The following is a 22,320-nucleotide window of genomic DNA, read 5'->3' as shown; positions in this document are numbered from 1 at the left end:
AGTTGCCAGTAATTTTAAGGTTAATAAATTAGTTAATTGCTTTGTTTGCATTTTTAATTCTGAAACGGCGTTGTGGAACGTCGAGTTAACGTTAGCTCTTCAGCGCGTTAGCATTATGGTAGATTTGAGCAATTTAACGTCTATTTAAACGAGATCTCCTTCTTTCTGTGAGACGAGAAAATGTTAGATTTGTTGGCTATCCGGGTTTTAATGCAGTACTGATCATATGTGTAAGGTTAGGTCATTTTTCACCCCTTCAGATATAACTGCAGGCGAGAATACACTTTTTGTCACTTAAATTTGGTACTAGAATATTAGTTCAAGTTTATTTTTGCTTGTATTTCGACAAATACATTCCCCACCTCTCCTCCTATAATGCTTCAGTTCAACAGTTCATATGGAATATAAAGTTATGAGTGGACTCAATACGGATGCTGGGCGGATTCTCAATCCGAACGTGCTTGATTTTTTTTCTATCTCAGAAATCCTCCTCAGAGTGAAGCTGCGGCCTGCCAGGTTAAAGAGGACTGAACACGGTAAGAATACTTTTTAAAATATGCTTTATTTGTACAGTTGCAAGTTACATTAACGTTAATAAAGTACTTAATTGCTTTGTGGAACGTCGAGTGAGCTTTTCAACTCGCGTTAACATTATCTTGAGTAATAACAGGCCTATTTGGACGGGATCTCCTTTTTTTGGGAGACAGGGTAATTTATTTGGCTATCCAGATTTTAATCCATTCCTTATACAGTATATAACGTATATATAGATATATTATGCTATGTTTTTTCATTAAAGTTTGGTTCTGGAATTTTTAGCTGTATTCTTTTTTTTTTTTTTTTGTATATTTAGACAAATATATTCCCCACCTCTTGTAATGTTGTTTCAGATAATGTATATTAAATTAAAAATACTAAGATACTGTGTGTGTGTGTGTGTGTGTGTGTGTGTGTGTGTGTGTGTGTTCTGTTGCAGGTTTACAGCTCATTCAAGTGCTCCAGTCTGGTTTTTGATTCTACTTCATCCTTCGACATTCTACTTCATCTATAAAAGTAAGATTAAATAGAGTTTTAAACTGGATTCAGCCAACTAGTTTGTCAAATACTGACAGTGATCTACACTACAGCTTTAACATGGAATAAATGTGCAATGTCTTGATGGCAATGCGTTCTGTCAATTTAGGACACAAGAGCAAAAGCAGAGAATGTATAGTAGTGATTGTAAATGTTAAAGTGTTACCATATTATTTTATGTTAATAATATTCTAATTAAGATCACGTTGGAGCGGTTAAGGCTTACTGTATCATCATTTGCCATAGCCCTTCTCATGCCTGGTGTAAAAAAAGTGCTTTTGCCATGATAGAAAGCTGAAAAAGCAGATGTATTTCATGCAGACATTGATAAGAGCTATGGTTATTGATGATACAGTAAGCGTTAATCATTTCAATCATTTCATCTGTTGAGTCATATAAACATAAAATAATATAAAATGTCAACATTCACTATGAAACTTGGTATGGTAAACAACTAAAATAAAATGTGGTCTTAGTTATAACAGATATCTGTAGATTTATTATATATATGAAAATGTTACCTGCGGCAGCTCGTGATACCTGGCCACTAGTTTGTACGTATTGAGCTCATTCATTTATTTGATCTCTTGCATCCTTGTTCGGCATCTCTGATAGTAAGCAATATTCATCTTAATTCATTCAAGTCTAGTTATTTATTTGTGTAGCATCCACGATATACATCGTTTAAAAGCAGATTTATAGTAAGTTATTCTGTTACCTCTATAATGACTTAATTCTTTAACACTGAGCAGTTTTACTGGGCCATATGACAATGATAAATGATCCACCATTTGAGATCTTGCTATGGTGTGTTCTCCCCTTACAAAATGGTTTTGATACTCTAACCATACTTAGGTATTTGGTAGTTAGGTAACCATGGTATTTCTAATAAAATTGTGGTTATACTAATGGTAATAAATATGCCAAAAACACGGTTGCTACATGTTTACTATAATAAAAAACTGGTTAATTTTCATTTTGTGTTTTTGCAGTTATATCAGTACCACTTTAGTGAAGGAGACTGAATACTATGTAATGAATATTTGCGGCCTCTCAAGACACACAACAGAGCGATTTCTTTTAATTGAAAGAGATTTACATATCTGTTTTATTCTAAGTGTATGTAAGATGTTTTTCTGTGGTGATTAGCTTTTGTTTTCACTGTGTGCTCCAGATCGTGTCCTAAAACATGACGGAATGCAGCGTGGCTTGACATAGATTCCTATTCTCTATATTTAAGGTGAAATGTTTACAAAGCTAGTTTTACATCCTATATTTAACAGTAGTCTTTGGTTGTGGTATACTAGTTTGTCCATTTTTTTGTGTCCAAATATTTTTACAAATATTTCCCACCTTGTAATGTGGTTTTAGATCATTTATATGGAATTGAAGCATACTAAGATACTGTGTGTGTGTTCTTTTGCAGCTTTACAGCTCATTCAAGTGCTCCAGTCTGGTTTTTGATTCTACTTCATTCTTCGATATTCTACGTCATCTTTAAAAGTAAGATTAAATAGAGTTTTAAACTTGATTTAGCCAACCAGTTTGTCAAATACTGAAATGATTCTGCTTTTAATGTGTAAAAAATGTGCAGTGTCAAAAGATTCATATCAATATATTTAAGGTTAAATGTTTACAAATATACTTTTACATCCTGCATATAACAGTAATCTTTGCTATGAGATGTCATGAAATTTGTATGAAAATGTTCTTGTATGATTACAGGTGCTGTGAGAAAGTTAACATAGATACTTGTTACTTATTTCAAAGTTTTTGTCTCATTCTTGTCCTAGGGTTATCGTAGTCAGCCGGATCCAGTCTGTATCCAAACCAGATGGTGAACCTGCATCCTGAGATGACCACAACACAGCCCTGAATGTGAGCGGAGACTACAACAAGTGAACATCACGATATGACAGCCATCGGCACAGGTCCTCAGCAAAGACCACAGGAAACAGACAAGTCCTCTGCATGGACCCTTATGACAGCAATGAACATGCCAGGCCAGGAAATGTAGTTTTATCATACTTACAGTCACTGTTAATTCAGTCGTCTACTACTGGCTAAAAGGTAGCCTTGCTGGACAGACTACAACTTCTCTGACAAAACGACAGCGTGATGTATCCTGATCTTCAAGCAGTAGGAGCTGGATGCAATATTCTGAATGAATTCAGTCCACAATCGGGCTAGTGATCCAGCCTAAAATCATAATCACACCATCTTTGTTCATTTAACCAGAGGAGGGCTGACTGCTCCTGGTTTCTCCCATGGTATTTTTTATTTGTTTCAGACACCTGCTGGAGTTTAGGTTCCACTGGCTCTGACATGCTCAGCTGGGGTTTAAAAGACACTGAATATTCAGTAATAAAATTGATTTGACTGTACTGTCACTGTTGCATAATTTCAAGACTTGAACTGATCTGAGTTGAATTATGATATCACTGTTTTCTCCAAGCTGCTTTATTGCTGAATGGACTTTAATACTGTGTAATGTAGTAATTTTGCAACATTTTCACTGATATTGAAATTTGTTAAATCAAGCTGACACAAACTGACTAATGAAACTTGTGTGCTAACAAATTCCTTATAGCTGAATTTAACTAAATCATTCATTTTTCAAGGTTATTAAACTGAAATGTCTTTTTAGAGATGATGTTTTCATTAAATAAAATAATGTTACTGTAAAAAAAAAAATCTTCATGTAATTACCTATTTTTTATAGAGTGTTTTATTGTTATTGGCCAAGGAAAGTTTAGATATTTTCAAGGTTTGAATGATTTTGTGGTTTATTAATAAAGGGTGACATATAGAATATTTAAGGTTTTATAGAGCAATCAAGTCTATATAATGTTTGTCAGCTTTATTTTAGATATTTCCATAGCTAGTTTTGGCCAATTACCCATTTTAAATGAGGTATAGACCCACTTAATGAACGGGTCCGGATCGGATCCGGGCCGGATGAGCCATGATTTTTATGAGTCCGTTAAGAGTCCGCGGCGGATGTATGTATTAATTTGCGGGTCCAAAATGGACCCGCCGCGGAGGTAAGGTTTTAATCGCGGATGCGGAGCGGATGCAGCGCGGAGCCACGGCGGATCCGCGATCCGCCTTCGTTGCGGATCCGTCACTGCGCGCAAGTGGACGCCGATACGGGTCCGTTTCGCGGGTACGTTTCGGAAGCCGAGCTACCTCCGCGGCAGATCCGCCGCGGTGTCCTTTTGCTGTGTGGGATGGCTTAATAAATTATGTTCTTGGGCATAATTTGCAAGCTAACATGAAGTAAAAGCTATAACCTACGTTTAACCTAAATATAAATGATTTTATTCAGTATTTTTGTGCGTCCTCTATAAAGCAACATTTATGAGTAGTGCGCATGCGCACAAATGCCTAAGGGAACTTTCGGAGTATAAGAGGGAAACTGTTCTAAATCAAACATAAAATACAGCGAAATGACAGGGAGCAAGAAAATATTACGTGAGTGATTAGGTGCTTTGTTCAATACAGGTGCATTTTTTTGAGAACTCTAATCAGGTAAATAGCAGAAGTTATTAGTTGGTCATTAAAAACGGCCGTGCTTTGTTGAACTATGTGGTTCAAACGATGAGACCATATTCATGAAACAGTCTTTACTAGCTAATTCGTTTCCACAAAAATGCAGCACAAATAAGCAAGCATTTTAACGTTTTCAATACACTAATCTACTATTACTGTTCAATCGCTGGAGTGTTTGTATTTTTTATTTTTTAAATGCCTTTAAAATGTGTAGTTTTGTGAACACGGACGAAGAAACGCCAGCCCCGAAGCTCATCCGTAAACCACATAAACAGCTCATATGCGCTTAATATAGCTCTTTAAAATGATATTCTGTTTACATTGTGTACAGTCGCTGGAGTGTTTTTATTTAAATGCTTTTAAAGAGGCTCAGTGATGTAGTTCGCAGACCGACTCTCATGTCAGTAAAACAGAAAACACTGGCTGAAGGCAGCTCTCTCCGTTTTAAATGAAACTGCTTGCAAACACCTGAAATTAGCTCTTGTTCAAAGGGGTTGACGGAATGAAATCGCTGGAACATTTAAATTTTAAAAGGCCGTATTTATTTTCATTTTCCGCTCCACCCCTTCAGTGGAGTGGAATGGCTTAAACTGGGCATTATTTTTCGTACTTGACCTGTGGTTAGAGGCATTGTTTCTTGTAAGTAAGACATATGGCTTAATAAATTATGTTCTTGGGCATAATTTGCAAGCTAACATGCAGTAAAAGCTATAACCTACGTTTAACCTAAATATAAATGATTTTATTCAGTATTTTTGTGCGTCCTCTATAAAGCAACATTTATGAGTAGTGCGCATGCGCACAAATGCCTAAGGGAACTTTCGGAGTATAAGAGGGAAACTGTGCTAAATCAAACATAAAATACAGCGAAATGACAGGGAGCAAGAAAATATTACGTGAGTGATTAGGGGCTTTGTTCAATACAGGTGCATTTTTTTGAGAGCTCTAATCAGTTAAATAGCATAAGTTATTGGTGAGGTTAACAACAGCCGTACTTTGTTGAACTAACGTGGTTCAAACGATGAGACCATATGAAACAGTCTTTACTAGCTTATTCGTTTCCACAAAAATGCTGCACAAATAAGCAAGCATTTTAACGTTTTAAAAACACTAATCTACAATTATTGTTCAATCGCTGGAGTGTTTTTTTTTTTTTTTAATTTTTTTTTAATGCCTTTAAAATATGTAGTTTTGTGAACACGGACGAAGAAACGCCAGCCCCGAAGCTCATCCGTAAACCACATAAACAGCTCATATGCGCTTAATATAGCTCTTTAAAATGATATTCTGTTTACATTGTGTACAGTCGCTGGAGTGTTTTTATTTAAATGCTTTTAAAGAGGCTCAGTGATGTAGTTCGCAGACCGAGAGCTCGGAGCCTTGACTCTCATGTCAGTAAAACAGAAAACACTGGCTGAAGGCAGCTCTCTCCGTTTTAAATGAAACTGCTTGCAAACTCCTGAAATTAGCTCTTGTTCAAAGGGGTTGACGGAATGAAATCGCTGGAACATTTAAATTTTAAAAGGCCGTATTTATTTTCATTTTCCGCTCCACCCCTTCAGTGGAGTGGAATGGCCTAAACTGGGCATTATTTTTCGTACGTGACCTGTGGTTAGAAGCATTGTTTCTTGTTAGCAAGACATATGGCTTAATAAATTGTGTTCTTGGGCATAATTTGCAAGCTAACATGAAGTAAAAGCTATAACCTACGTTTAACCTAAATATAAATGATTTTATTCAGTATTTTTGTGCGTCCTCTATAAAGCAACATTTATGAGTAGTGCGCATGCGCACAAATGCCTAAGGGAACTTTCGGAGTATAAGAGGGAAACTGTGCTAAATCAAACATAAAATACAGCGAAATGACAGGGAGCAAGAAAATATTACGTGAGTGATTAGGTGCTTTGTTCAATACAGGTGCATTTTTTTGAGAACTCTAATCAGGTAAATAGCAGAAGTTATTAGTTGGTCATTAAAAACGGCCGTGCTTTGTTGAACTATGTGGTTCAAACGATGAGACCATATTCATGAAACAGTCTTTACTAGCTAATTCGTTTCCACAAAAATGCAGCACAAATAAGCAAGCATTTTAACGTTTTCAATACACTAATCTACTATTACTGTTCAATCGCTGGAGTGTTTTTATTTTTTATTTTTTAAATGCCTTTAAAATGTGTAGTTTTGTGAACACGGACGAAGAAACGCCAGCCCTGAAGCTCATCCGTAAACCATATAAAGCAGCTCATATGCGCTTAATATAGCTCTTTAAAATGATATTATGTTTACATTGCGTACAGTCGCTGGAGTGTTTTTATTTAAATGCTTTTAAAAGAGGCTCAGTGATGTAGTTCGCAGACCGAGAGCTCGGAGCCTTGACTCTCATGTCAGTACAACAGAAAACACTGGCTGAAGGCAGCTCTCTCCGTTTTAAATGAAACTGCTTGCAAACACCTGAAATTAGCTCTTGTTCAAAGGGGTTGACGGAATGAAATCGCTGGAACATTTAAATTTTAAAAGGCCGTATTTATTTTCATTTTCCGCTCCACCCCTTCAGTGGAGTGGAATGGCTTAAACTGGGCATTATTTTTCGTACTTGACCTGTGGTTAGAGGCATTGTTTCTTGTAAGTAAGACATATGGCTTAATAAATTATGTTCTTGGGCATAATTTGCAAGCTAACATGCAGTAAAAGCTATAACCTACGTTTAACCTAAATATAAATGATTTTATTCAGTATTTTTGTGCATCCTCTATAAAGCAACATTTATGAGTAGTGCGCATGCGCACAAATGCCTAAGGGAACTTTCGGAGTATAAGAGGGAAACTGTGCTAAATCAAACATAAAATACAGCGAAATGACAGGGAGCAAGAAAATATTACGTGAGTGATTAGGTGCTTTGTTCAATACAGGTGCATTTTTTTGAGAGCTCTAATCAGTTAAATAGCATAAGTTATTGGTGAGGTTAACAACAGCCGTACTTTGTTGAACTAACGTGGTTCAAACGATGAGACCATATGAAACAGTCTTTACTAGCTTATTCGTTTCCACAAAAATGCTGCACAAATAAGCAAGCATTTTAACGTTTTAAAAACACTAATCTACAATTATTGTTCAATCGCTGGAGTGTTTTATTTTTTATTTTTTTATTTTTTTAATGCCTTTAAAATATGTAGTTTTGTGTACACGGACGAAGAAACGCCAGCCCCGAAGCTCATCCGTAAACCACATAAACAGCTCATATGCGCTTAATATAGCTCTTTAAAATGATATTCTGTTTACATTGTGTACAGTCGCTGGAGTGTTTTTATTTAAATGCTTTTAAAGAGGCTCAGTGATGTAGTTCGCAGACCGAGAGCTCGGAGCCTTGACTCTCATGTCAGTAAAACAGAAAACACTGGCTGAAGGCAGCTCTCTCCGTTTTAAATGAAACTGCTTGCAAACACCTGAAATTAGCTCTTGTTCAAAGGGGTTGACGGAATGAAATCGCTGGAACATTTAAATTTTAAAAGGCCGTATTTATTTTCATTTTCCACTCCACCCCTTCAGTGGAGTGGAATGGCCTAAACTGGGCATTATTTTTCGTACGTGACCTGTGGTTAGAAGCATTGTTTCTTGTTAGCAAGACATATGGCTTAATAAATTATGTTCTTGGGCATAATTTGCAAGCTAACATGAAGTACAAGCTATAACCTACATTTAACCTAAATATAAATGATTTTATTCAGTATTTTTGTGCGTCCTCTATAAAGCACCATTTATGAGTAGTGCGCATGCGCACAAATGCCTAAGGGAACTTTCGGAGTATAAGAGGGAAACTGTGCTAAATCAAACATAAAATACAGCGAAATGACAGGGAATAAAAAATATTAAATGAGTGATTAGTTGCTATGTTCAATACAGTTGCTTTTTTTGAGAACTCTAATCAGGTAAATAGCAGAAGTTATTAGTTGGTCATTAAAAACGGCCGTGCTTTGTTGAACTATGTGGTTCAAACGATGAGACCATATTCATGAAACAGTCTTTACTAGCTAATTCGTTTCCACAAATATGCAGCACAAATAAGCAAGCATTTTAACGTTTTCAATACACTAATCTACTATTACTGTTCAATCGCTGGAGTGTTTTTATTTTTTATTTTTTAAATGCCTTTAAAATGTGTAGTTTTGTGAACACGGACGAAGAAACGCCAGCCCTGAAGCTCATCCGTAAACCATATAAAGCAGCTCATATGCGCTTAATATAGCTCTTTAAAATGATATTATGTTTACATTGCGTACAGTCGCTGTAGTGTTTTTATTTAAATGCTTTTAAAAGAGGCTCAGTGATGTAGTTCGCAGACCGAGAGCTCGGAGCCTTGACTCTCATGTCAGTACAACAGAAAACACTGGCTGAAGGCAGCTCTCTCCGTTTTAAATGAAACTGCTTGCAAACACCTGAAATTAGCTCTTGTTCAAAGGGGTTGACGGAATGAAATCGCTGGAACATTTAAATTTTAAAAGGCCGTATTTATTTTCATTTTCCGCTCCACCCCTTCAGTGGAGTGGAATGGCCTAAACTGGGCATTATTTTTCGTACGTGACCTGTGGTTAGAAGCATTGTTTCTTGTTAGCAAGACATATGGCTTAATAAATTATGTTCTTGGGCATAATTTGCAAGCTAACATGAAGTAAAAGCTATAACCTACGTTTAACCTAAATGTTACATCCTGAGGATGTATATATTTAATATTAATGAAAGGTGTGTTTTCTCTGCCCATTTTGGGTGTGGTTGTGTTTCCCTGTGTGTGCTCTGTCTTCCCTTCTCTCTCTCTCTCACTCCCTCTGCTTGCTTCGCAGTTGCAGATTGGCCACAGGTGGTGCTCATCAGAGGGTGTGCTGCAGAGAGGCAAACTGCACAAAAGAGCACCGAAGCAACGTGGAGTGAGGTTCACTTCTCCCCTGCTCCAGACTTGTGTTGATGTTCTCTTTGTCTGTTGATTGTGGTGCACACTTCTGAAGAGTTAATTGTTGATCTTTAACTTTAAAGAGTAAACTGAAATCTGGTTGACAAGCAGTGTTGAGTAGACTGCACACGGTGTGTATAACTTTACTTTAATTTAAAATTGATTTGTTAAGGTATTAGAAGGTATTGTAATTTTGTTTGAACATTTATACTAAACTTAAATTGGAAGCTGTAGGGAGAGGGTGCCATTTTATTTTGTACTAAACGTTTATCCCTGTTTTTGGTTAGTGAGGGAGTTGAGGAAAGCCTCTGTTGTTTATTTCTTTTCTTTTATCAAGGTAGGTTATTTAGTACTCCTCCTGTTAGTTAGCTGCTGTTTTGTTTGTTGTTTTGGCCTGGCTCTCTCCTGAAGACTGTTGCTTCCCTGTTAATTTTTGTGAATTACTAAATAAATCTGCTCAAGTTAAGTTAAGTGTTGTATTGCATTTCTGGGGCAGAGGACTGGAGTGGTTCCTCCACGCTTAAGTTTTCATTCTTTTTTTTTATTACGCTTTATTTTATTTGTTACTCCCGCCCCAACCCTAGACTGGGAATTGGGAACGTAACAAGTGGGGGCTCGTCCGTTCGCCTCTTAATTGGCTGTTGGTAAGTACCCTTTTTCTCTCAAATTGTTTGACTGTTTTCGACTGTGGGTGGAGAGGAAAGTGTTGTAGGCTTAGAGAATGGAGTTTGATTTTACTGCGTTTACTCTTTGCCCCACAACTGAAGCCTTTAATCGTTGTAAGAAAAAAGATCTTATGTTGATAGCAGACTTTTTTGATATTGACATTCCAAAAGGTTTGACAAAACAAGTGCTTAAGAGTAACCTGTTTAAGAAATTGGTAGATGCAGGCATTTTGCCTAAAGAGGCTGAGGATAGTGTTGAGGTTCAGTCTGAAGTGGCAGTGGAAACTGCGGCTGAAGATCTGAATCTCACTACTGATTCTTTTGCACCTTATGATCCTAGAATTGCTGTAAAGTTAAAGGAAATGGATCTTTTGATTAAAAAACAAGAATGTGAGGCAGAAATGATTAGGCTTAAAGTTGTAGAGAGGCAGGCTGAGCGAGATATCCAGTTACGCAAATTGGACCTGGAAGCAAGGCGATTGGCTCAAAAGCCAGTTCCATCACCACGTACTAGGCCCATATCAGTCTCATCACCCTTAACATCAGCTGGCAGTAGTACAGTCACACATGATTTTTCTCATGCACCTTCTAGTGATAGTTTTGATGTCAGTAAGTATATAAAACTTGTGCCTCCGTTTAGAGAGACAGAAGTCGACTCATACTTTGTTGCATTTGAACGTGTTGCTGGTAAGTTGAGGTGGCCAAAAGATATGTGGGCTTTGTTACTCCAGTGTAGCTTGTCAGGGAAAGCTCAGGAAGTCTGTTCTTCCCTTCCTATAGAAAGCTCCCTTGATTATGACCTTGTAAAATCTGCAGTCTTGCGAGCATATGAACTTGTCCCTGAGGCCTATAGACAAAAATTCCGCACTCATTTGAAAACAGTCAACCAAACTTATGTTGAATTTGTGAGAGAAAAGAGGGTTCTTTTTGAAAAGTGGTGTCTATCTAGCAAGATTACTACCCTGGAAGATTTGCAGGAACTAATCTTGCTAGAAGACTTTAAAAATTGTATTCCGTCGAAGATTGTCGTGCACTTAAATGAACAAAAAGTGACGTCGTCGGCTAGTGCTGCAGTTTTGGCTGATGAGTTTGTGCTGACACACAAAAATGTGTTTTCAGCACACACATCTGCCAAACCCCCATTGATGAATGTGGAAAGCTCCGTTATCCCGCATGTTGTGCACTCGTCTAAAAGCGAAACGCCGTCTAAAAGTGGTCGTAAGTTTGCGAACAGTGGTGAAAGGCGAGTTTGTTTTTTCTGCCTTGACCCAAACCACATGATTTCAGACTGTAAAGCTTGGAAACAGAAAAGAGCAGCTTCCAAGCCTAAAAATGTGGCCTTTGTACAGTCCCTGTGTAATGCGAGTTCTTGTAGTGGAGAGAGTTATCAACCCTTCTTGTTTGAAGGCACAGTCTCTCTATTTCCTGATTTCGTTCCAAAATCAGTTACAATCTTGCGTGACACTGGTGCAGCCCAGTCTTTCATATCAGCAAACATATTGCCCTTTTCTGCTACCTCATTTACTGGAAATGACGTGTTAATTCGGGGAATTGATATGCACTGTGTGAATGTGCCACTCCACACTGTGTACCTAAAGTCTGACATTGTAAGCGGTCCAGTCAGTCTAGCAGTGCGCCCACAGTTACCTGTTGAAGGGATTGATCTGATTCTAGGGAATGACCTAGCAGGTGGCACAGTCTTTCCTAGGCCAGTTGTATCCCATAAACCCTGTATTTCACACAAACCTGATTTGGCTAAAAAATTCCCTTCTGTCTTTCCCGCCTGTGCAGTTACCCGTGCCCAGTCAAAGAAATTTGAGGAGGTGGTGGATCTCTCAAGCTCTTTTCTGGTTAATGAACCTGACTCTATAGAGTGTGTCCTGTCTGTAACTCCTGACCCTGACCTTGATGTAGCTTATGAGAAATTGATCTCTGAAACCCCATTGAAAGTAGGTAGAGAACACCTAGCTGCTGCCCAAAAAGCAGATCCTTCCCTAGCCAAGTGTGTAATGGCTGCAGAATGTCCTACCCATGCTCCTGATTCAGGGGTAGTTTACTTTTGGGAAAAAGGGTTGTTAATGCGTAAGTGGAAGCCCCAGCAAGAGGAGTTGGACTGGCAAGAAGTGCAGCAGATTGTTTTGCCTTCTGGCTATCGACCCCAGGTCTTAAAGCTCGCCCATGAGAATGTGTTGTCTGGCCATGTTGGTGTTACAAAAACTTACAACCGCATTGTCAAGTACTTCTTTTGGCCTGGTCTTAAGTCAGCAGTATCTAGATTTTGCAGGTCTTGCCATACATGCCAGTTGGCAGGAAAACCAAATCAGAAAATCCCACCTGCACCTCTCTACCCTATCCCTGTTGTAAGTGACCCCTTTGAGCGCTTAATTGTTGACTGTGTTGGGCCATTGCCCAAAGCTAAATCAGGCCACCAGTACATTCTGACCATAATGTGTGCTGCGACTCGATTCCCAGAGGCTGTCCCATTGCGCACACTGAAAGCTAAGGTTGTGATAAAAGAACTGCTCAAATTCTGTACAACCTTTGGCCTGCCAAAGGTGATTCAAAGTGACCAAGGGTCAAACTTCACCTCTAAGGTTTTTAAACAGGTTTTAGAAAGTCTTGGCATAAACCACCAAACGTCCACAGCATATCATCCGGAAAGTCAAGGAGCTCTTGAGAGGTTCCACCAGACCCTTAAAACAATGCTGCGACGATACTGTATGGAATCTGGAAAAGACTGGGTTGAGGTTCTACCTTTCTTGATGTTTGCAGTACGAGAGTCTGTGCAGGAGTCCCTCGGCTTTAGCCCCGCTGAGCTAGTGTTTGGCCACACAGTTCGTGGCCCACTAAAACTGTTAAGTGAACAGTTGTTGAATCAAAGTTCCAAACCTGTGCCAGTCGATGACTATGTTACCTCTCTCCGTGAGAAGCTGTATTCGGCTCAAAGTCTTGCAAAACTCCAACTGTCTGCTGCTCAGTCAAAGATGAAGCATCACTTTGACAAAAACTCTGTGAAAAGAGAATTTAACCCAGGTGATTCTGTCTTAGTCCTCCTTCCAATTACCGGTTCGATCTTGCATTCAAAATTTGCTGGTCCCTATCTTGTTGAAAGAAAGTTAAGTGAGACCAACTTTCTTGTTGCTACTCCTGACCGAAAATGCAAGAGCCGTGTGTGCCATGTAAACCGGCTTAAGGCCTATGTTGAAAGGGATCCCTCTAGAATGTCTCAAGGTGACAGTGTCTCCTCACCAGCTTCCTCTGTAGCCACTGTGGGGGTAGTATCAAGTTATTCCTTGGAAGAGGATGGCTTGATGAGGAAAGACGTCCTAGTTTCCTCCACTCGGTTGAAAAACTCTGCTATATTACAGGATCTTCAGAGTTTTCTTTCTCACCTGTCCAATGAACAGTCCAAATGTCTAACCAGCTTGCTGCATGCTTTTCCTTCTCTGTTTAGTGATGTGCCCGGTAGGACTGCAGTATGTGTACATGACATTGATGTTGGAGAGGCTGCCCCTATAAAGCAACATCCCTACAGAGTAAATCCAAGGAAACGTGAAATCATGCAGACTGAGGTTGAGTATTTGCTGCGTCACGGGCTGGCTGAAACCAGTCAGAGTCCCTGGAGCTCCCCCTGCCTCCTTGTCCCAAAACCCGATAACACCTTTCGATTTTGTACAGACTATCGGAAAGTCAACAACGTAACGAAACCTGACTCTTTCCCACTTCCCAGAATGGAAGACTGTGTAGATAGAGTAGGTTTAGCTAAGTATGTTACAAAATTGGACCTACTAAAGGGTTATTGGCAGGTGCCTCTCAGCCAACGTGCCTCAGAGATCTCTGCATTTGTCACCCCAGATTGCTTCCTACAATACAAGGTCTTGGCATTCGGGATGCGAAATGCACCTGCTACGTTTCAACGTATGATGCATAAGATACTGTCAGAGGTAAACAACTGCGAGGTGTATCTAGATGACATTGTCGTGTATTCAGAGAACTGGACTGATCATGTGAAGACCCTTGAAAAGGTTTTTAAGTGCCTGACTGCTGCCTCATTGACCTTAAATCTTGCTAAATGTGAATTTGCAAAAGGAGTTGTCACATACTTAGGTAAGCAAGTTGGTCAAGGAGCGGTGAAACCTGTGGAAGCTAAAATCTCTGCCATCCTTGAATTTCCTGTGCCCAGTAACAAGCGGGAGTTGAGACGTTTTTTGGGCATGAGTGGATATTACCGAAGTTTCTGTCCAAATTTCTCTGCTATAGTCTCTCCCCTTACAGACCTGCTTAGCACCAAAAGAAGATTTGAGTGGACCAGTGATTGTGAACTTGCCTTCAGTGCTGTTAAAGACCTCCTCTGCCATGCCCCTGTTCTTTCTGCTCCAAATTTCAAGACCCCTTTCAGATTGCAAGTGGATGCAAGTGCTACTGGAGCTGGGGCAGTTCTGCTGCAGGAGGATGAGACCCATGTTGAACATCCAGTTTGCTTTTTCTCTAGAAAGTTCTCCAAGACCCAACAAAACTACAGTGTGATTGAAAAAGAAGCTCTGGCACTCTTATTGGCACTTCAACATTTTGAAGTTTATTTGGGAAATAGCCCTCAACCTATCATTGTGTACACTGATCATAACCCTTTGGTATTCATTTCCCGCATGTCAGGTTCTAATCAACGCTTGTTGCGGTGGGCCCTCGCTGTCCAGGAGTATAACCTGGATATCCGGCACAAGAAGGGCGCTGAAAATGTTATGGCGGATGCTCTCTCAAGAGTATATAAGTGATATTCTCTCTTTGTCTCTTATATTTGCTTGCCTAGTGTATATGGTAAGAGTTGCTTACAAACCTTGGTTTGTATTCTTTGTGGTGGGGGTGTTACATCCTGAGGATGTATATATTTAATATTAATGAAAGGTGTGTTTTCTCTGCCCATTTTGGGTGTGGTTGTGTTTCCCTGTGTGTGCTCTGTCTTCCCTTCTCTCTCTCTCTCACTCCCTCTGCTTGCTTCGCAGTTGCAGATTGGCCACAGGTGGTGCTCATCAGAGGGTGTGCTGCAGAGAGGCAAACTGCACAAAAGAGCACCGAAGCAATGTGGAGTGAGGTTCACTTCTCCCCTGCTCCAGACTTGTGTTGATGTTCTCTTTGTCTGTTGATTGTGGTGCACACTTCTGAAGAGTTAATTGTTGATCTTTAACTTTAAAGAGTAAACTGAAATCTGGTTGACAAGCAGTGTTGAGTAGACTGCACACGGTGTGTATAACTTTACTTTAATTTAAAATTGATTTGTTAAGGTATTAGAAGGTATTGTAATTTTGTTTGAACATTTATACTAAACTTAAATTGGAAGCTGTAGGGAGAGGGTGCCATTTTATTTTGTACTAAACGTTTATCCCTGTTTTTGGTTAGTGAGGGAGTTGAGGAAAGCCTCTGTTGTTTATTTCTTTTCTTTTATCAAGGTAGGTTATTTAGTACTCCTCCTGTTAGTTAGCTGCTGTTTTGTTTGTTGTTTTGGCCTGGCTCTCTCCTGAAGACTGTTGCTTCCCTGTTAATTTTTGTGAATTACTAAATAAATCTGCTCAAGTTAAGTTAAGTGTTGTATTGCATTTCTGGGGCAGAGGACTGGAGTGGTTCCTCCACGCTTAAGTTTTCATTCTTTTTTTTTTATTACGCTTTATTTTATTTGTTACTCCCGCCCCAACCCTAGACTGGGAATTGGGAACGTTACACTAAATATAAATGATTTTATTCAGTATTTTTGTGTGTCCTCTATAAAGCAACATTTGAGTAGTGCGCATGCGCACAAATGCCTAAGGGAACTTTCGGAGTATAAGAGGGAAACTGTGCTAAATCAAACATAAAATACAGCGAAATGACAGGGAGCAAGAAAATATTACGTGAGTGATTAGGTGCTTTGTTCAATACAGGTGCATTTTTTTTGAGAACTCTAATCAGTTAAATAGCATAAGTTATTGGTGAGGTTAACAACAGCCGTACTTTGTTGAACTAACGTGGTTCAAACGATGAGACCATATGAAACAGTCTTTACTAGCTTATTCGTTTCCACAAAAATGCTGCACAAATAAGCAAGCATTTTAACGTTTTAAAAACACTAATCTACAATTATTGTTCAATCGCTGGAGTGTTTTTTTTTTTTTTTAATTTTTTTTTAATGCCTTTAAAATATGTAGTTTTGTGAACACGGACGAAGAAACGCCAGCCCCGAAGCTCATCCGTAAACCACATAAACAGCTCATATGCGCTTAATATAGCTCTTTAAAATGATATTCTGTTTACATTGTGTACAGTCGCTGGAGTGTTTTTATTTAAATGCTTTTAAAGAGGCTCAGTGATGTAGTTCGCAGACCGAGAGCTCGGAGCCTTGACTCTCATGTCAGTAAAACAGAAAACACTGGCTGAAGGCAGCTCTCTCCGTTTTAAATGAAACTGCTTGCAAACTCCTGAAATTAGCTCTTGTTCAAAGGGGTTGACGGAATGAAATCGCTGGAACATTTAAATTTTAAAAGGCCGTATTTATTTTCATTTTCCGCTCCACCCCTTCAGTGGAGTGGAATGGCCTAAACTGGGCATTATTTTTCGTACGTGACCTGTGGTTAGAAGCATTGTTTCTTGTTAGCAAGACATATGGCTTAATAAATTATGTTCTTGGGCATAATTTGCAAGCTAACATGAAGTAAAAGCTATAACCTACGTTTAACCTAAATATAAATGATTTTATTCAGTATTTTTGTGCGTCCTCTATAAAGCAACATTTATGAGTAGTGCGCATGCGCACAAATGCCTAAGGGAACTTTCGGAGTATAAGAGGGAAACTGTGCTAAATCAAACATAAAATACAGCGAAATGACAGGGAGCAAGAAAATATTACGTGAGTGATTAGGTGCTTTGTTCAATACAGGTGCATTTTTTTGAGAACTCTAATCAGGTAAATAGCAGAAGTTATTAGTTGGTCATTAAAAACGGCCGTGCTTTGTTGAACTATGTGGTTCAAACGATGAGACCATATTCATGAAACAGTCTTTACTAGCTAATTCGTTTCCACAAAAATGCAGCACAAATAAGCAAGCATTTTAACGTTTTCAATACACTAATCTACTATTACTGTTCAATCGCTGGAGTGTTTTTATTTTTTATTTTTTAAATGCCTTTAAAATGTGTAGTTTTGTGAACACGGACGAAGAAACGCCAGCCCTGAAGCTCATCCGTAAACCATATAAAGCAGCTCATATGCGCTTAATATAGCTCTTTAAAATGATATTATGTTTACATTGCGTACAGTCGCTGGAGTGTTTTTATTTAAATGCTTTTAAAAGAGGCTCAGTGATGTAGTTCGCAGACCGAGAGCTCGGAGCCTTGACTCTCATGTCAGTACAACAGAAAACACATGGCTGAAGGCAGCTCTCTCCGTTTTAAATGAAACTGCTTGCAAACACCTGAAATTAGCTCTTGTTCAAAGGGGTTGACGGAATGAAATCGCTGGAACATTTAAATTTTAAAAGGCCGTATTTATTTTCATTTTCCGCTCCACCCCTTCAGTGGAGTGGAATGGCTTAAACTGGGCATTATTTTTCGTACTTGACCTGTGGTTAGAGGCATTGTTTCTTGTAAGTAAGACATATGGCTTAATAAATTATGTTCTTGGGCATAATTTGCAAGCTAACATGCAGTAAAAGCTATAACCTACGTTTAACCTAAATATAAATGATTTTATTCAGTATTTTTGTGCGTCCTCTATAAAGCAACATTTATGAGTAGTGCGCATGCGCACAAATGCCTAAGGGAACTTTCGGAGTATAAGAGGGAAACTGTGCTAAATCAAACATAAAATACAGCGAAATGACAGGGAGCAAGAAAATATTACGTGAGTGATTAGGTGCTTTGTTCAATACAGGTGCATTTTTTTGAGAGCTCTAATCAGTTAAATAGCATAAGTTATTGGTGAGGTTAACAACAGCCGTACTTTGTTGAACTAACGTGGTTCAAACGATGAGACCATATGAAACAGTCTTTACTAGCTTATTCGTTTCCACAAAAATGCTGCACAAATAAGCAAGCATTTTAACGTTTTAAAAACACTAATCTACAATTATTGTTCAATCGCTGGAGTGTTTTTTTTTTTTAATTTTTTTTTAATGCCTTTAAAATATGTAGTTTTGTGAACACGGACGAAGAAACGCCAGCCCCGAAGCTCATCCGTAAACCACATAAACAGCTCATATGCGCTTAATATAGCTCTTTAAAATGATATTCTGTTTACATTGTGTACAGTCGCTGGAGTGTTTTTATTTAAATGCTTTTAAAGAGGCTCAGTGATGTAGTTCGCAGACCGAGAGCTCGGAGCCTTGACTCTCATGTCAGTAAAACAGAAAACACTGGCTGAAGGCAGCTCTCTCCGTTTTAAATGAAACTGCTTGCAAACTCCTGAAATTAGCTCTTGTTCAAAGGGGTTGACGGAATGAAATCGCTGGAACATTTAAATTTTAAAAGGCCGTATTTATTTTCATTTTCCGCTCCACCCCTTCAGTGGAGTGGAATGGCCTAAACTGGGCATTATTTTTCGTACGTGACCTGTGGTTAGAAGCATTGTTTCTTGTTAGCAAGACATATGGCTTAATAAATTATGTTCTTGGGCATAATTTGCAAGCTAACATGAAGTAAAAGCTATAACCTACGTTTAACCTAAATATAAATGATTTTATTCAGTATTTTTGTGCGTCCTCTATAAAGCAACATTTATGAGTAGTGCGCATGCGCACAAATGCCTAAGGGAACTTTCGGAGTATAAGAGGGAAACTGTGCTAAATCAAACATAAAATACAGCGAAATGACAGGGAGCAAGAAAATATTACGTGAGTGATTAGGTGCTTTGTTCAATACAGGTGCATTTTTTTGAGAACTCTAATCAGGTAAATAGCAGAAGTTATTACTTGGTCATTAAAAACGGCCGTGCTTTGTTGAACTATGTGGTTCAAACGATGAGACCATATTCATGAAACAGTCTTTACTAGCTAATTCGTTTCCACAAAAATGCAGCACAAATAAGCAAGCATTTTAACGTTTTCAATACACTAATCTACTATTACTGTTCAATCGCTGGAGTGTTTTTATTTTTTATTTTTTAAATGCCTTTAAAATGTGTAGTTTTGTGAACACGGACGAAGAAACGCCAGCCCTGAAGCTCATCCGTAAACCATATAAAGCAGCTCATATGCGCTTAATATAGCTCTTTAAAATGATATTATGTTTACATTGCGTACAGTCGCTGGAGTGTTTTTATTTAAATGCTTTTAAAAGAGGCTCAGTGATGTAGTTCGCAGACCGACTCTCATGTCAGTAAAACAGAAAACACTGGCTGAAGGCAGCTCTCTCCGTTTTAAATGAAACTGCTTGCAAACTCCTGAAATTAGCTCTTGTTCAAAGGGGTTGACGGAATGAAATCGCTGGAACATTTAAATTTTAAAAGGCCGTATTTATTTTTTATTGTATTATAATACTTATAATAATATAGTATTATAATACAGCGAAATGACAGGGAGCAAGAAAATATTACGTGAGTGATTAGGTGCTTTGTTCAATACAGGTGCATTTTTTTGAGAGCTCTAATCAGTTAAATAGCATAAGTTATTGGTGAGGTTAACAACAGCCGTACTTTGTTGAACTAACGTGGTTCAAACGATGAGACCATATGAAACAGTCTTTACTACCTTATTCATTTCCACAAAATGCTGCACAAATAAGCAAGCATTTTAACGTTTTAAAAACACTAATCTACAATTATTGTTCAATCGCTGGAGTGTTTTTTTTTTTTTTTTTAATGCCTTTAAAATATGTAGTTTTGTGAACACGGACGAAGAAACGCCAGCCCCGAAGCTCATCCGTAAACCACATAAACAGCTCATATGCGCTTAATATAGCTCTTTAAAATGATATTCTGTTTACATTGTGTACAGTCGCTGGAGTGTTTTTATTTAAATGCTTTTAAAGAGGCTCAGTGATGTAGTTCGCAGACCGACTCTCATGTCAGTAAAACAGAAAACACTGGCTGAAGGCAGCTCTCTCCGTTTTAAATGAAACTGCTTGCAAACACCTGAAATTAGCTCTTGTTCAAAGGGGTTGACGGAATGAAATCGCTGGAACATTTAAATTTTAAAAGGCCGTATTTATTTTCATTTTCCGCTCCACCCCTTCAGTGGAGTGGAATGGCTTAAACTGGGCATTATTTTTCGTACTTGACCTGTGGTTAGAGGCATTGTTTCTTGTAAGTAAGACATATGGCTTAATAAATTATGTTCTTGGGCATAATTTGCAAGCTAACATGCAGTAAAAGCTATAACCTACGTTTAACCTAAATATAAATGATTTTATTCAGTATTTTTGTGCGTCCTCTATAAAGCAACATTTATGAGTAGTGCGCATGCGCACAAATGCCTAAGGGAACTTTCGGAGTATAAGAGGGAAACTGTGCTAAATCAAACATAAAATACAGCGAAATGACAGGGAGCAAGAAAATATTACGTGAGTGATTAGGGGCTTTGTTCAATACAGGTGCATTTTTTTGAGAGCTCTAATCAGTTAAATAGCATAAGTTATTGGTGAGGTTAACAACAGCCGTACTTTGTTGAACTAACGTGGTTCAAACGATGAGACCATATGAAACAGTCTTTACTAGCTTATTCGTTTCCACAAAAATGCTGCACAAATAAGCAAGCATTTTAACGTTTTAAAAACACTAATCTACAATTATTGTTCAATCGCTGGAGTGTTTTTTTTTAAATTTTTTTTTAATGCCTTTAAAATATGTAGTTTTGTGAACACGGACGAAGAAACGCCAGCCCCGAAGCTCATCCGTAAACCACATAAACAGCTCATATGCGCTTAATATAGCTCTTTAAAATGATATTCTGTTTACATTGTGTACAGTCGCTGGAGTGTTTTTATTTAAATGCTTTTAAAGAGGCTCAGTGATGTAGTTCGCAGACCGAGAGCTCGGAGCCTTGACTCTCATGTCAGTAAAACAGAAAACACTGGCTGAAGGCAGCTCTCTCCGTTTTAAATGAAACTGCTTGCAAACTCCTGAAATTAGCTCTTGTTCAAAGGGGTTGACGGAATGAAATCGCTGGAACATTTAAATTTTAAAAGGCCGTATTTATTTTCATTTTCCGCTCCACCCCTTCAGTGGAGTGGAATGGCCTAAACTGGGCATTATTTTTCGTACGTGACCTGTGGTTAGAAGCATTGTTTCTTGTTAGCAAGACATATGGCTTAATAAATTATGTTCTTGGGCATAATTTGCAAGCTAACATGAAGTACAAGCTATAACCTACATTTAACCTAAATATAAATGATTTTATTCAGTATTTTTGTGCGTCCTCTATAAAGCACCATTTATGAGTAGTGCGCATGCGCACAAATGCCTAAGGGAACTTTCGGAGTATAAGAGGAAAACTGTGCTAAATCAAACATAAAATACAGCGAAATGACAGGGAATAAAAAATATTAAATGAGTGATTAGTTGCTATGTTCAATACAGTTGCTTTTTTTTGAGAACTCTAATCAGGTAAATAGCTGAAGTTATTAGTTGGTCATTAAAAACGGCCGTGCTTTGTTGAACTATGTGGTTCAAACGATGAGACCATATTCATGAAACAGTCTTTACTAGCTAATTCGTTTCCACAAAAATGCAGCACAAATAAGCAAGCATTTTAACGTTTTCAATACACTAATCTACTATTACTGTTCAATCGCTGGAGTGTTTGTATTTTTTATTTTTTAAATGCCTTTAAAATGTGTAGTTTTGTGAACACGGACGAAGAAACGCCAGCCCTGAAGCTCATCCGTAAACCATATAAAGCAGCTCATATGCGCTTAATATAGCTCTTTAAAATGATATTATGTTTACATTGCGTACAGTCGCTGGAGTGTTTTTATTTAAATGCTTTTAAAAGAGGCTCAGTGATGTAGTTCGCAGACCGAGAGCTCGGAGCCTTGACTCTCATGTCAGTAAAACAGAAAACACTGGCTGAAGGCAGCTCTCTCCGTTTTAAATGAAACTGCTTGCAAACTCCTGAAATTAGCTCTTGT

General features: G+C 38.3%; 1 long non-coding RNA gene across 1 annotated transcript; it reads left to right on the top strand.

Moving 5' to 3' along the window:
- The first annotated feature begins 977 nt into the window (after window positions 1–977).
- On the top strand, window positions 978–3,609 carry LOC141305367 (uncharacterized). The gene is made up of 4 exons (XR_012344379.1): window positions 978–1,053; window positions 2,249–2,314; window positions 2,501–2,577; window positions 2,868–3,609. It is a non-coding gene; the product is annotated as an uncharacterized lncRNA (long non-coding RNA).
- The last annotated feature ends 18,711 nt before the right edge of the window (window positions 3,610–22,320 follow it).

This window comes from Garra rufa, unplaced genomic scaffold, assembly GCF_049309525.1.
Source record: "Garra rufa unplaced genomic scaffold, GarRuf1.0 hap1_unplaced_002, whole genome shotgun sequence".
Lineage (NCBI taxonomy): Eukaryota > Metazoa > Chordata > Actinopteri > Cypriniformes > Cyprinidae > Garra > Garra rufa.
This window is presented reverse-complemented; position numbering and strand designations above follow the sequence as displayed.